Below are 15,008 nucleotides of genomic sequence, written 5' to 3'. Positions count from 1 at the left end.
TTTTTATGTCGTCAGAATTGCTTCTTAGTCCTCTGCAGTTCCACCGTATGATATTAGACATTTTTGAGTTTAGTTGTGGTCGATTGGTCTGACTGTTTTTAGAAGTGGAGCATTTGGGTCTATCTTGTTTTATTTTTTTTTATTTTTGGGAAATAGGGGCGTACAGAATCCATGGTGTCATTTGCATGGAGTTCCAAAATGGGCTCCCCATTTTCTAAACGCTCATCTACTTGCATACTGTTGGTGGGAGTTTCCATTTCTTTTGAACCTGTGTCAGATTTCGTTTGCTCTGTGTCATATGGGACCTATGGAGTATCACTAGGGATACTGATTGGGGTGTTTGTAGCTTCGCTAGTTTTATTTTCAGGATTTTCTTTTTTTGAATTTGAAAGAGCAGATTTAAGCCAATTAGCCATTGAGGTATTAGGCGGAATTGATACATCTGTTTGTGCTCCAGGTAGATACATAGTTTCTAGTGCGAACAGCGTAAGATCAACTGCTAGGCATGCTCAACATAACTTACCTACGTGCCTCAGGAAACGTAACTTTATTTTCTATTTTATATTTTTGAATTTTTTTCCCTGTAATCCATAACTCGCAAGATTTGGAAAAGGCAGAGTGACTTCCCTTGCAGTTTGGACACGCAGGGGTTGCGGCTGAGCAATCAGCTTGAGTATGTTCTTTAGATCCGCATATGGGACAGATGGAGTCACCTCTACATGCCTGCTGTGAATGACCATATTTGTGGCATTTGAAGCAACGAACGGGATTCGGAATATATGGTCTAATACGGCAATTAACATAGCCAGCTTTGATTGAGGATGGTAAGTCTGGAGTACTGAATGTTAAAATGATGGTTCTAGTTGGAGTTAGATTCTCATCTTTTTTACTCATGATTCTTTTTACACTTGTTACCTTTTGACTACTAAGTTCTTGGAGTAGTTCTTCTTCGGAGACTGAAATTAGGTCCCACTCACTGATCACACCTCTTGATGAATTTAAGGTTCTGTGGGGAGTAACTGATACTGTCAGCCCCCCAAATGATGTTGTATTTAACAGCCGTTCAGAATGTTTTGAGGTGGCTGTTTCGATCAGGAGGTCTCCAGATTGTAGTCGCTTCACCATTTTTGTTGACCCTGCAATAGACTCTAAACACTTTTGTATCAAGAATGGTGATAAATTGCCTACAGGTTGGGCAGATAACGAATGTACCACCAAGAAATTCGGTATATCATTTTGACATTTTGCTTCCCTTCGAAGCCTTTTTGGGTGAACACAGTCATGGCCAATGTCGGAAGTCTCTTGTCTTGAGCTCAATGGCTCTAAAGGTGGATAACTATTTGTATCCATATTAGCTCCTTTTGGCCCTGGGGGTTTACCTTTACCACCCAGGTTACCGGCCCCGCCACGGGGAGGCAGGAGCAGTGCCGCTTGTGGCCAAGCGTAGAGGTTAGTACAGTTAGTAGGATTACTAAATTAAAGAAAAAGGTACTTTCCTTCTTCTGAGCTCACTTCTTATTTATTTTTAAGAAAATGAAGCTACTTAACGAAAAGGTTTAATAAGTAAGGGAGAAAACAAAAGAGAACCTAGTCGCTTACCAAAAAACGCTCTTTAATCGCACGAGAATCGCTTGGCCACGGAAACGCTTGGCACCCGGGGCCTTTCATCTTCGAGAACGTTGAGGAGGTCCCATTCAATAATTACTCTTCTCGAGGTATTCAGAGTGGAATGGGGAGTAACATTTATTGGAATATCTCCAAACGTTTTTGCTTTCATTGGAGGTTCAACTTGTTTTTGGTTTGTCATCTCTACTAGTAGATCCCCTCACTTTAGACTTCTGACTGTTTTAGGGGAACTAGCTATGCTTTCAAGAGTTTTTTGGATTCGAAATAGTGACAAACTTCCTATGGATTGTTTGTTCTTGTAATGAATAATTAAGAACAGCGATGGAACTAGAGGGAGAGTCTCTGTCTTTTGTCGCTTAGCTGTACCTGAACCTATTTCATCTAATTTTCTGCTAGTTTGAGTAGCAGCAACATGGTCTGTGCTTGCCATGTTTGTTCCTTTTGGCCCTTGGCTGGAGGACTTTTCCGCCAAGATTTCTCGCCCCGCCACGGGAAGGCAGGAGCAGTGCCGCTAGGAGGCCAAGCGGTTGAAGTTTTAGTTGGTTAGTACTACTAAAAATATATGAAAAAGAAAAGAAAGGTGAATTTCCTTTCTGCGTTCTGACTTGTAGTTTTCAAGTACTGAACTGTTTTTAAATGAAACTGTTGAGAGAAAGCAGGAACTTAAAAATAACGTTATTCTCTTATCAATAGCACTCTAAGTCACAGTAATGTCGCTTGGCACCCGGGGCCATGGAGAGATGTAAAGATAAAAATGAAGGATATCGTTATGCTGTATTATGCTAGAATTGTGCCTGTGAATCAAATGAGTGAAATAGAGCATATCGACCGGGTGTAGAATAGAATAATAAATCATATACTTCTGGTGTCCACGTGTATTTGTTTTGACTCATCGATGGGATGTCCTCCCTTTCATAATTTGGTGAATCATAAATGGGTGGAGATTGATAGATAGAGGGAAAGAGAATGATGAAAGTGGCAACGTTTGCTTTTGTATAAATATCAGACATGCTCAAAAAGCATTGTATAATTCCGCTCTGATTTTGAATATTGTCTGAACATTTGAATACTGTCTGAACAGCCACAACTTGCTATGAACAAGAAACTGGTAAGTTGCGTAGGTAAAGGCAAATCTGTCTCCATATTATGTGTCATCTCAGGCTCGAATTTTGAAGCAATTCGTATTGGCTCAATGAGCAGTAGTGCGTGTGTGTGTGTGTGTGTTATGAGTGTTTAATGGCGCATAAGCTGCTGTGGCTTAATTCGACTATTCATAGGGAGTTTCCTCTGCATGCTGTTTGACAGCGGCAATACTTTTAGCACTTATAGCATCTCAAGGGATTGGGAATGTAGGGTGGAATGAGGCAAAGAAAATAACCTGTTTTTCCTCGATGAGAGTTGGTTTGGAGTACTTAATATGAGATTAATATTCCTTGTAGGTGTGAGTATATTGTCTTTTATAATTATGATTCCTTTGACTGCAATAATTTTTTAATCCTGACGCTCTTAAGTTATCTTCTGCTCCGTGACATTCAACATATCCAAGCTAGAAATAACACCTTTTAGATGTGTTTAGGGTTGCATGGGGAGAAACTTTTACTGGAAATCCAGCAAAGTTTGTAAGTTTTAGTAGATTAACCGAATGTTTGCGGTTTATAGTTTTTACTAGTAGAGCCCCTTGATTGCAGTCTCTTGACTGTCTTAGGTGATCCTACATCTTCCAGGTGTTTTTGGATAAGGAAGGGAGACAGTTTACTCAGAGATTGATCTGAAAGTCAGTGCTTTATTAAAAATGCAGGAAAACTTGTCGCTGAGGAATTGGTTTTAAACCTCTTGGTTTGCGATGTGTCATGTTCAGTTTCTATCCCTGTCTGAGAGGTTGTCGGTTCTAAAGGCGAAAACACATGGTGATCCACATTTTATTCTTTAGGCCCTTGGCAGATTAACCGTTCTCCTAAGGTTTCCTGCTCTCGCCAAGGGGAGGCAGGAGCAGTGCCTTGTGTGACCAAGCGGAAATTAGTAAGGATTAGTAGTTAGGATGGAAAGGTAGCTATCCTTTATCGCTCTCTACAAAAACGTTTTGGTAGAAGAAAGATCGCACAGATAAATCTCAGTTTTAGAAAGATCGCACAGATAAATCGCCTGTTCATAATTCGCTTGGCATCGAGTCCATAAATAGTAGAGGGAAAAGTATTTAAACACGCAGTTGTATTTTAAAGACAATCCCGGGTACCGTTGGATAATTTCATAATGATAGGAAAAACCGTCAACAAACTTTTATCCCAAGTAACCACAATTCTGCAGGACTGAATCAGGGCAAGCGAGCGCTATACATGTATTGGTAATCACATACACGACTTCCTTCCACCTACACTTTTTATTTTTTATTGACATGTTTTATCATGTTCATCCCCTTCGTTATTGTTCAAGGTTTCTTTCTCCGAGAAGAACAAAAAGCAGTTTTAAACTCAACTGCTGCTTTAGCAAAAAATAAAAATATATTTATCTGAACCTTTCTAAACATAAATAATAATTATTTTTGCAGGTTTTCTTCCTTGGTGTGACTTTACTGGTGCTACTTTGTGCACAGAATGCTGATTCACTAAATCCAGGTATTTTATTATATTTTTTATTAATAGTATAATCTTCGGTAACTGTGTATCCAGATATTACTGCCAGGATTGTATTAAAATCTGTGCAAAAATTAAATATTTCTTTAATTTAAATGATATTATATTCATCATTTAAAGGTTGTCCTGGCCAAAGCCTATTCGGGCTCTGGCAAGGACAAATCTTTGTTTTATAATAGGCCTGTAATCGGAATGTGGAACTTTGTAAAGACAAGTTTGTATTTGTAGGATTCTTTGCTGCTCTATCGGCTCTTTCACTACCTTCAATGCCTGCATGTCCTAGGATCCAACAGAATTTTACTTGTCTCATTTAATTTTGAGTTTCACAAGATGAGTTTGTATCTAATAAAGAATGGGATACGATTGGGGTCTGCCTTTGTTGCAGAGCGTGTATTGCACTCAATGAATCAGTGTATATGAGATGTTTCAGATGCAGGGATGATACATCTGAAACATATTTTAAGGCCATTAGTAGGGCGAATAGCTCGGCAGAATAGCTGCTACATTGGTTTGGGAGTTGCTGTGAGATAACAGTGTGTGGAAAGACCACTGCAGCACCAACTTTGGTGTCTGTTTTAGAGCCGTCTGTATATATATATATATATATATATATATATATATATATATATATATATATATATATTAAGGTATTCAGAGAACTGTGATGAGTGGGCTGCATGCATCTGCTTTATGTTGACATTTGCAAGAACGCTTTTTCCCCGTGGTTGAAAATAAGTGTCACAGTTAGGCGTGAAAGTGTACCATGGTGGAATACTTATGCTATTATCCTCATGTATGTTGTCAAAGCTTAGGCCCCATTTTGAAACTATTTCTTTTAGTCGTATTCCAGCTGGGTTATTTACTGTGGGTTTATTGTTGTAGAGAATTTCCCACTGTGGGTTAAAAAGATATTGCCAAGTAGGATAATGAGGAAGACTTCGGATTTTAATAGCATAGTTTAATAGCAGCATTTGCCTCCGGAGATATAGTGAGGGCTCATGGGTCTCTGCATATAAGCTTTGGACTGGTGAAGTTCTGTATGCCCCTAAGGAGGTTCGTAAGGCGCTATGATGTATGGAATCAAGCCATTTGATGACACTTGTTCTACACAGGGGCCCCATAGTCAAGTCTTGATCTGATTATAGAATGGTATAGGTGAAGAAGTGTGAACCGATCTGCTCCACCCTTCATTGCAGAAAGAACTCTGAGAATATTTAGTTTTTTTTTGACAGGTTGTTCGGAGGCATTTGAAGTGTTCCAAAAAGTTAAGCTTTTTATATAGAATCAGGCCAAGGAAACGTATACTATTTGCTAGAGGTATCAGCTGGTTTTCTAGTCTTATTTCTGGATCTGGGTTCATTTTTCGCTTTCTACAGAAATGTATGGCCATTGTTTTTTGTTGTGATATTCTGTAGCCATTGTTTTTAGTCCACGATTCTATATTTTTTCACTGCGCTTTGTAACTGCCTTTCAATCACGTTCATGTTTTGTGAATGGCACGAAATAGTAACATCATCTGCATAAAGGAATATTTCCACTGTTTTTGGCAGGTCTTTTGTAATGGACTTTATTTTGATTGCAAACAAGGTTGCGATCAGTACTGATTCCTGAGGAACTCCTTCTTCCTGAGTATATATTTGTGACAGATTGTTTTGATAATTTACTTGGAAGGTTCTGACTTTCAGGAAATTTTTTAACAAGAGTGGTAAGTTGCCCCGCAAACCAATGCTGTGGAGATCATTAAGGATGCTATATCGCCAGGTAGTATCAAAGGCCTTTTCTATATCAAGACTGATCATTATTAGATGCTCATTCCTTAGAAAAGAACCAAATATCCGCATTGTGGATATTTGCTTCTGCTTTTATCATTGGATCTAGAGATGATCTATTTTTACGAAAGCCGTATTGATTTATGTTAAGTACATTATATGTTTCTAAAAACCAGGTTATCTGTCATTCACCATTTTCTCGAGGATTCTCCCAAGGCAACTTGTTAGGGCTATTGGACGATAATTTGTTGGGATCGTATGATCTTTGTCAGGTTTAGGAAAGGCAATTACAAGGGAGTGAAGCCAGGAATTTGGACAGTAGTTTTCCTTATAAATTCTATTGTATAGCATAAGTAATGCCTTTAGAGATTTTTGATTGTTGTTGGATCATCATTTCATAGTGAACTCTATCAGGTCCTGCTGCATTCTTCCTAGACTTAGCCAGAGCTTTTTGCAATTCTTCTATGTTGAAAGGTTGGTTATATGGGAGTTGTTGGCTGGTATTAAAGTTTAGTCTCTTTTTTCAGCTACAGTTTTCGTTTTCTGAAAGGTTGTGATATATGTCGATACTGCTGATGGCATATCAGCAGTATCGACATATATCACAAACTTATCGGCATGATAAGTTTCGCAAACTTATTTGCAAAAGTAGTTGCAAGTAGGTTTGCGATTTTCTTGGAGTTAGTTATTTCCTGTCCATTCCAGTTTATTAGTGGAGTTGGAACTGAAAGAAATTTCCCATTAAGTCTTATGATTTTGTTCCATATGACACGGGTATCTGTAGTTTTGTTAATTGTGGAGGCGAATCGTATCAATGAATCCTTTCTACTTTTACGCTGGATATATCTAGCTCTGGCTCTAACTTTTTTAAAATTTATGAGGTCGATGGAAATGAGATAGTTTCGGAAGATATTCCAAGCCTTATTCTTCTGTCTTTTGGCTATACTGCAATCTTCATTCCACCACGCTGTGTCATGTTTATGATATTGTCCAGAAGACCGAGGAACTGTAGCTTCAGCTGCTATTAAAATTTGGTTTGTGTCATGAGCTGTACCATTGTCTATGGGCTGAGTGGTGATTATTTATTCGTCTATTGCTGCAATTGTTTTATATTTTGTCCAGTCAGCTTTATGAAACCTCCATCTTTTTTGACCACCGTGATGTGTAACATCATTTGTTAATATTTTGCAGACCACTGGAAAATGGTCGCTATTAAGAGGATTTTTCAAGATTGTCCATTCAATCAGTGGATATAGGACAGGTGAACATATGGAAATGTCAATTGCAGAGACTGTTCCAGTGGGTAAATGAATGTATGTCTCAATTCCAGTATTAAGGAGAGAGAGAGATTTTGTTCTTCCAATAATTTCTCAATCAATTTACCACGTTTGTCTTGGTGACAGGACTTCCACATCGGACGGTGTCCATTTAAATCTCCCATGATACAGGCAGAGCGTGCTAGCTGGGTTACTAATTCTTCTAGGTCTGAATATGCATACTCTTGATTTGGGGGAAGTTAGAGTGTGAGCAGTGAGAAAGTAAACTGGATTGAGACTCGTACTGCAACTGCTTCCAAAGATGTTTGTAGTTGGAGGCGTTTAGATGGAATTTTGGAGTCAATTAGAATTGCCACTCCACCATGAGCTCCACCGGAAAGGCATTGGTCTTGTCTATAGGTACCGTAACGGTTCACTGCTGTGTTTACTAGTGGAGTTAGGTTAGTTTCTTGAAGACATATACCTATCGGGTGATATTTATCGATTAGGTTGCGAATGTCATCAATGTTACTGCGGAAACCTCGACAATTCCACTGTATTATTGTGCGCATTATATTGGCTTTGTATTTGTATCTGTATTTTTACGAGTGGGGTCTGCTTGGATCGGTCAGACTTTTTCTCTTTTCTGGGGAAAAATGGACGAACTTCCATCTCTTCCTCAGCATGTATCTCTAAGATTGGTTCTTCTGAGATTTCTTTTTCGCATGTATCCATATGATCATGGGAAGAGAGTTTGTCATCTGTATCTATGTTTTTAGTATTTGTAGTTGGCTGCGACATGGAAGGCATGTTTGGCGGAATTGTAATAGGTGTATTTATGGCTTGATTGGAAGTTGGTGTTGAGAGTGATTTTGTTGATGGAGCTAGGATTGAGCGAGCCCAATCAGAAATAGAGATGTTGGGTGGAACTGTAACATTGGTTTGAATCGAAGTGGTACTGGTGCTAACAGCAGTTATCTGTTTATGCTGTTGGACAGTTGCTGCATATCAGCGTGTTACAATAATTGGTAATATTTGTTTCTGTGCTTCAGGGTAGGCGACTTTGTGCTCGGTTTTGTACTTCTGAATCATTGTTTCTTTTTTCCATGTTTCACAGTCTTTGGAGAAAGCGGAATGGTTTCCTCTACAGTTTGGACACTGTAAGGTTTCTGCAGAACATTCACTGTGGGTATGATCTTTGGATCCACATGAAGCACATACAGCAGTCCCTCGACATACTGCTTGTGAATGCCCAAATTTTTGACATTCATAACATTTGATTGGGTTCGGTATATACGGTCGGATATGACAGTTCAAGTATCCGGCCTTTACAGATGTTGTTGGATTTGGCAAGTTGAAAGTTAGTATGATGTTTCTGGTTGGAAGCAATGAGCCATCCTTTTTAATTAGGATTCTTTTAACCTGAATTACATTTTGGTCTGAGAGCTCTTGTTTAATTTCTTCCTCGGATACGTGTAGAAGATCCCATTCTGTTATAACTCCTTTTGAGTAGTTTAAGGTGGCATGTGGTGACACTTCTATGGGAGTTCCTCCAAGTGTTTTCAATTTAAGTGACTTGTCTGAATGCTTGGATTGTGTTGTTTCAATAAGCAGATCGCCTGATTTTAGTCTGCGAACCATTTTTGGTGAGCCAGCAGCATTCTCTAACCTTTTCTGGATCAGAAAAGGAGAAAGCTTGTTGACTGGCCGGTCAGTCAAGGAATGTATTATGAGGAAGTGAGGCCAGATATTCTGGTCTATATCTTTTTTTTTGTCTCTTAGCATAGGAAGGGTTGTGATCTTCCTGCTCTCTAGAATGTGATGAGGCATTTATCCCAAAAGAGTTAGTATTGGTATAGTCCATCTTTGCTGCTCCTTTTGGCCCTTGACAGATTGATTTTTCTGCCAAGATTTCCGGCCCCGCCACGGGGAGGCAGGAGCAGTGCCTGGTGTGACCAAGCGAAGAGTAGTAGGGGTTAGTAATATACTATGAAAAAAGAAGAAATGTGGCTTTCCTTCCTTTGCTCTGTACAGGGACATTTGTTGCGAGAGCTATTTATAAAATAAATAGATTTTTTTTTAACGATAGGGACGAAAAAGAACTGTAAATAGCTTTTTGGAAATCGCACTGGAAGTACAGAGAAATCGCTCAGTCACAATCGCTTGGCACCCGGAGCCGGAATGCAGCTGCTGCACCAACTAAAGCGTCCGTTTTCGAGACATCTGTGCATATTGGAATATAGTCACAAAATTTAAGTCTATGCGCTGCATGTAACTGTTGGAAGATTTTGCTTTTTTTTTTTTTCAATCCCATTTCTAAAAGGAGAAGTCACATACTGGGGTACGCAAATCCCATGGTGGAGGGGTGTGAACTGACAAGTGTGCTACACTGCCGATTTTAAAGTTATGTACTACTAAAACGTCTTGCATTCTGATTCTTAGGGGTCAATTTTCTTGTTGACGATTCTGGTAGATATATCTGCAGCGTTGATCACAAATGGTCCCGGCATAGATTTTATTTTAAATGTATAATCCAACGCCAGTTGTTGTCGCCTAAGAGTTAAAGGTGAAGACAACAAGGATTTCAGGGAATACCGTTGTGTAAGTTGTTTACAACATTGCTCTTCTATGTAGGCCGATTGGCGCCATGTGGGCGAGTGTTCCAAATTAAACTGCACAACGCTTCAAAATAATATACAGCCCGTCTTAGGCAGCCTTCATTCATGGTGCAATAAGTGTTGGTTGGGTTTTATTGGCGCATTAGCAACTAAGGCTATAATGCGCCAAAACCTGGTGATAAAAAAGTAAAACTTTCAGTGGCCTAATGAATTAGGTCACTAAGTCAAGGTACAAAAATAAGTAAAAACTGTAAAAGGCAAATATCAATGAACAAGTAACAATAACAAGGTAGATATTTTAAATGCGAGTAAAAAGGTTTACTGATTTTAGGAAGCTAAAAACAGCAGACACGTGGTCATTGTCAGACAATATCTGGCTGAGTGTTTAAGGCTCAGCCAGATGACTAAAAGCGGTAAAATATACATCACGTTCGTGTCTAAAACGTGGACACTCAGTTAAAATATGACGAATAGTTAAAAAGGTGTCGCAATTCTCACACATAGGACAGTCATCTGCCCTCAGCAGAAATGCATGTGTAAGATGACTGTGTCCTATGCGGAGACGAGCTAGAACAACTTCCTCTTTGCGGTTCCTCCGCAGACTAGACTGCCAACGTTGGATTACAAGCTTTATCTGATACAGCTTGTTTGTGGCCTGCCTATGCCAAGATTGTTCCCATTGGGAGAGTAATTTTGTGTGTATCAGATGCCTGTAGTCTGTATAGGGGACTAACAGGCGAAGAGTATTGTCGTGTTGCGGTGACCTGGCTGCAGCATCAGCCAGTTCGTTACCCTTGATCCAAATGTGGCTTGGGATCCAGCAGAAACGGATGTCGAATGAGCACTCAGAAAGAGAATGTAGCATATGCTGGACCAGGGTCAAAGATTGATGAGGATTGAACCTAATCCCAGATAATGTCTGCAGTATACTTAAGGAGTCGGTATACACTATACACCTTTCATACTTGTGGGTTTTTATGTGGTCCAAGGCTAATTCTACAGCGTACAACTCAGCCGTATATATGCTGCATTCGTGGGGAAGTCTCCCAGATATAGTTTTATTTGGGAAGATGGCAGCAGATCCGACAGATGACTATGACCTCGAGCCATCAGTAAAGACGGGTAAGGAGTCAAAGTACTCGGCTCGGTGGGCAGCATACAGTTGTTGGTAGACAGAAGATGGGGTGATAGCCTTACCCCAATTTTTAATGGAAAGGTCGCAGGATGGTAAGCGAGCATTCCAAGGTGGAAGTGGTTGCCTTTGTGACTGGGCAACATTGTCTACCGTTATATTAAGCTCTCTGAGGAGATCTTGGACACGGATACCAAATGGACGGTTGGCAGTCTGAAGGGTATTGTAGAGAATTTCCCATAGTGGTTCGAAGACGGATGTCCACGTAGGATTGTCTGGCAGGGATTTCAGTTTAAAAGTATATGTTAGTGACAATTGCTTTCGTCGCAGGGACAGTGGCGGTTCACCTGCTTCGGCGTATAAACTCTGGACTGTGGATGTTCTGAAAGCTCCAGTAGCAATGCGGATGGCTTGATGATGGACTGGGTCTAGCCATCGTAGTACACTTACACTTGGGACCCATAATCTAATTTAGAACGGACAAGTGCACGATATAGGCGGAGTAGGGTGCAGTGGTCTGCTCCCCAATTATTGGATGAAATGGCTCGTAGGAGGTTCAATCCACTTGTGCACTTTGTCCACAGTTGACGGATATGTGGTAGAAATGTCAACTTATTATCGAATATGAGCCCCAAGAATTTTGTCTCGGGTGCTACTGGAATAATATTTTGTCCGAGCTTGATTTCTGGTTCAGAGTGAAGGTTCCGTTTGCGACAAAAGTGCAAGAAGGGTGCCGAAGTCGGGCTGTATATTATTTTGCTGTACATAGCTTCAGCTTTTACCAGCAATAAACATTAAAAGCATAGGCAATGTTATTTTCTTACGGCTTTCATTCGTAATCTTTCCTTAGGTTTCTCATTAAACAACGCAAGACTTCATTCACCAGTTTCCAGTAATAATTTTGTATTTTTCAGACCACTCGAAATGTTCAACTAACAATAATACCCAGAATCACGTATAAATAGCTGAAATAAATGCGCTGCATTTTCTTTTTCTTTCATTTCGAGTTATATTTTATTTATTAGTAGGGAACTAATCAGCAATACTTTACTAGCAAGAATTCTCACATTCATTTTGTTTGTGCGTGTAATTTTAATCCATTGTACATCACGGTTGTTGGTCACGCTGTATGTTGTTCAGAATGTCTAACAGATGTCGTTACTTTGCAGGCTTGATGGAAAAGTTGCGTTTGAAACGATCTCCAGATGGTGCTGCTCCTGAGAATCCACTTATTCGTCGAAAGCGATGTCTACCACCTGTCGACCCCACTATAACTCTTCCGACGAATTAATATCCGTGAGATGATTAGCATTCAGAAAAATTATGTTATTGTATTCTGGAAAATGTGACGTCATGAAATATTCAGTATATGCCCTTTTCGACGCACCACCACTGGTTTATTGTACTTTACTGCACAAATGCATTGTAATTCACACATTTATAATAAAATATTAAAAGGTAAAACCCTAATTAAAAGATAAAACCCTAGGAATATTCCTAGTGTATGCCAAATAGAAAATAAAAGCAAAGAAAGCAAACCCTTTAGTTCAGAAATTCAATGGTGTTTTATAACTACATTCCATTACATATCACAATACTAATTTTATTTATTTAACATTAAATATACACAACAGGCAAGCGCCCAGTTAAAGTGAATAACAGAGAAGTTAAATACACGAAGATACAAAGATTGTACATAAATAAATAAATAAATAGAAGAATAATACACAATTACAATGATGCTTCTTTTCGGACGGGAAAAGTCCATTAAGGAAACAAAACGAGTTCATGAATCATTAGTCCAGTATTGTTTAGTTTTTGGTTTTTTATGGGGCAAAAACGACACTGCGCTCTGACAAATTTTAAAATTCAAAAAATGATGAGTAGTTTGGTAACCTTTAACCTTTAAAAAGGTTACCAAATACTCATCATTGTCGTTTGAAATCTGACTGAGATTATATGGCTCAGTGATGTGGGTCAAAGCGTTAAAACGAGCATTTCTAAAACTGGGACAGTCGGATATACGTAATATGTTTTACAATTAAAACTGTGTCACATTGCTCACACATAAAAGGGTCATCAGCTCTCAGAAGAAAGGAGTGTTGTTGTTTGTTTGATTTATTGGTGCAAGGCCTACTAAGGCCATAATTCACCAATTTCAATAGTATTTGGTACAGGCTTGATAAACAGGTGGATTTAGATTAGATGGAATTTGTTTATTGTTCTCAGGAAGGTAAACAGACCATTTATATCTTGTCGGTCTCCGAGAATTTTCTGTAAAGTAAGTTAATTAGAGGAACATAGATGTGAAGAGAAAACTGTTTGTTGCTCTCTTAATATAATGGGCAATCAACAATAAGATGTTTTCTGTGAGTTTGGCAGTTGCTGCATAGTGGAGGATCGTCCCGTGTGAGTAATTGATTTGGAATTTTGTAGCGCAAAAACGGCAAGGTTATAATGCGCCATGAAAAGGTAAAAATTCAAGTAACATGAGGTTGGTAACAATTTAAAAAGGTTACTTCGTCGAAAGTGTATATATATATATATATATATATATATCCATTATTTTAAATTAAATAAAACATAAGCCAGTAGTATGGCAAAAACTGTAGAGCGAAAATTAACATAAAAATAACCCAAATAAACAATCGAACGAAAAGAAAGAATAGATATAAATAGTAGTCCAGAAACCCTAATATAATTTCGATCTTTAAATCCAATTAACAAAAACTATACAAATTTTAGGATAATGCCAATTAGTTATTAATTTAGCGGTACCCCCCCCCCCCCCCGAGAGGTACCAGTTCCGAAAGACGTGAAATATCACCCAAAGAGGGTTAAAGGAACTACCAAACGATAACAAAATCAAAATAAACTAAAATAAAATAGAATAGACTGACCATCATGCCCCATATCGACAGAGGACCACGAGGCCAATAATGGTCATGGAATCGCTGCATTTCAATCGCCATACAAAACATCGCAAAGGCGGAAATATCGAAGAACCAAACCACCCTTCCATTCTCCGATAGATCAACCAATGCAGAAGATTTGCATGGCGGTGGTCCTTATGCAGCGAAAATAAACTATAGAACAGACAGCACTCTAAAGCAGAGCCACACTACTGACATACTGTAAGCTGAATCAGCTTATATTGAAGAAAAAAAAGAAAATAGATGGCGGCACCGCTAAATTAATAACTAATTGGCATTATCCTAAAATTTGTATAGTTTTTGTTAATTGGATTTAAAGATCGAAATTATATTAGGGTTTCTGGACTACTATTTATATCTATTCTTTCTTTTCGTTCGATTGTTTATTTGGGTTATTTTTATGTTAATTTTCGCTCTACAGTTTTTGCCATACTACTGGCTTATGTTTTATTTAATTTAGAATAATGGATGTATTTCAGCTTCATATGGAGGAATTGCATGTCGCTGCCTCTAATGAATGCTCAATTAATTATTTATTCATTTTATTATAATTTAACTTTATTTAATATAATTCAATGATAGTATATATTTCGGCTTCATATGGAGGAATTGCAAGTTGCTGCCTCTAATGAATGCTTAATTATCTTAATTATTTTAATTTTTTATTATAATTTAATTTTCGTCAACATTTAATATAATTCAATAGTAATGGGTCGATATGCTAATTTAGCAACGCCTGTGCCGCCATCTATTTTCTTTTTTTCTTCAATATAAGCTGATTCAGCTTACAGTATGTCAGTAGTGTGGCTCTGCTTTAGAGTGCTGTCTGTTCTATAGTTTATTTTCGCTGCATAAGGACCACCGCCATGCAAATCTTCTGCATTGGTTGATCTATCGGAGAATGGAAGGGTGGTTTGGTTCTTCGATATTTCCGCCTTTGCGATGTTTTGTATTACGATTGAAATGCAGCGATTCCATGACCATTATTGGCCTCGTGGTCCTCTGTCGATATGGGGAATGATGGTCAGTCTATTCTATTTTATT

The 15,008-nt window shown here is 38.6% G+C and overlaps 1 long non-coding RNA gene across 1 annotated transcript; it reads left to right on the top strand.

Annotated features, from left to right (window-relative positions):
• The first annotated feature begins 2,621 nt into the window (after positions 1 to 2,621).
• Positions 2,622 to 12,571, top strand: LOC150091002 (uncharacterized). The gene is made up of 3 exons (XR_016546964.1): positions 2,622 to 2,734; positions 4,172 to 4,238; positions 12,201 to 12,571. It is a non-coding gene; the product is annotated as an uncharacterized LOC150091002 (long non-coding RNA).
• Positions 12,572 to 15,008: the final 2,437 nt, after the last annotated feature.

Source organism: Mastigoproctus giganteus, chromosome 1, assembly GCF_048544385.1.
Source record: "Mastigoproctus giganteus isolate SK-2022 chromosome 1, ASM4854438v1, whole genome shotgun sequence".
Lineage (NCBI taxonomy): Eukaryota > Metazoa > Arthropoda > Arachnida > Uropygi > Thelyphonidae > Mastigoproctus > Mastigoproctus giganteus.
The sequence above is the reverse complement of the archived record's forward strand: the minus strand, read 5'-3'. Positions and strand labels throughout refer to the sequence as shown.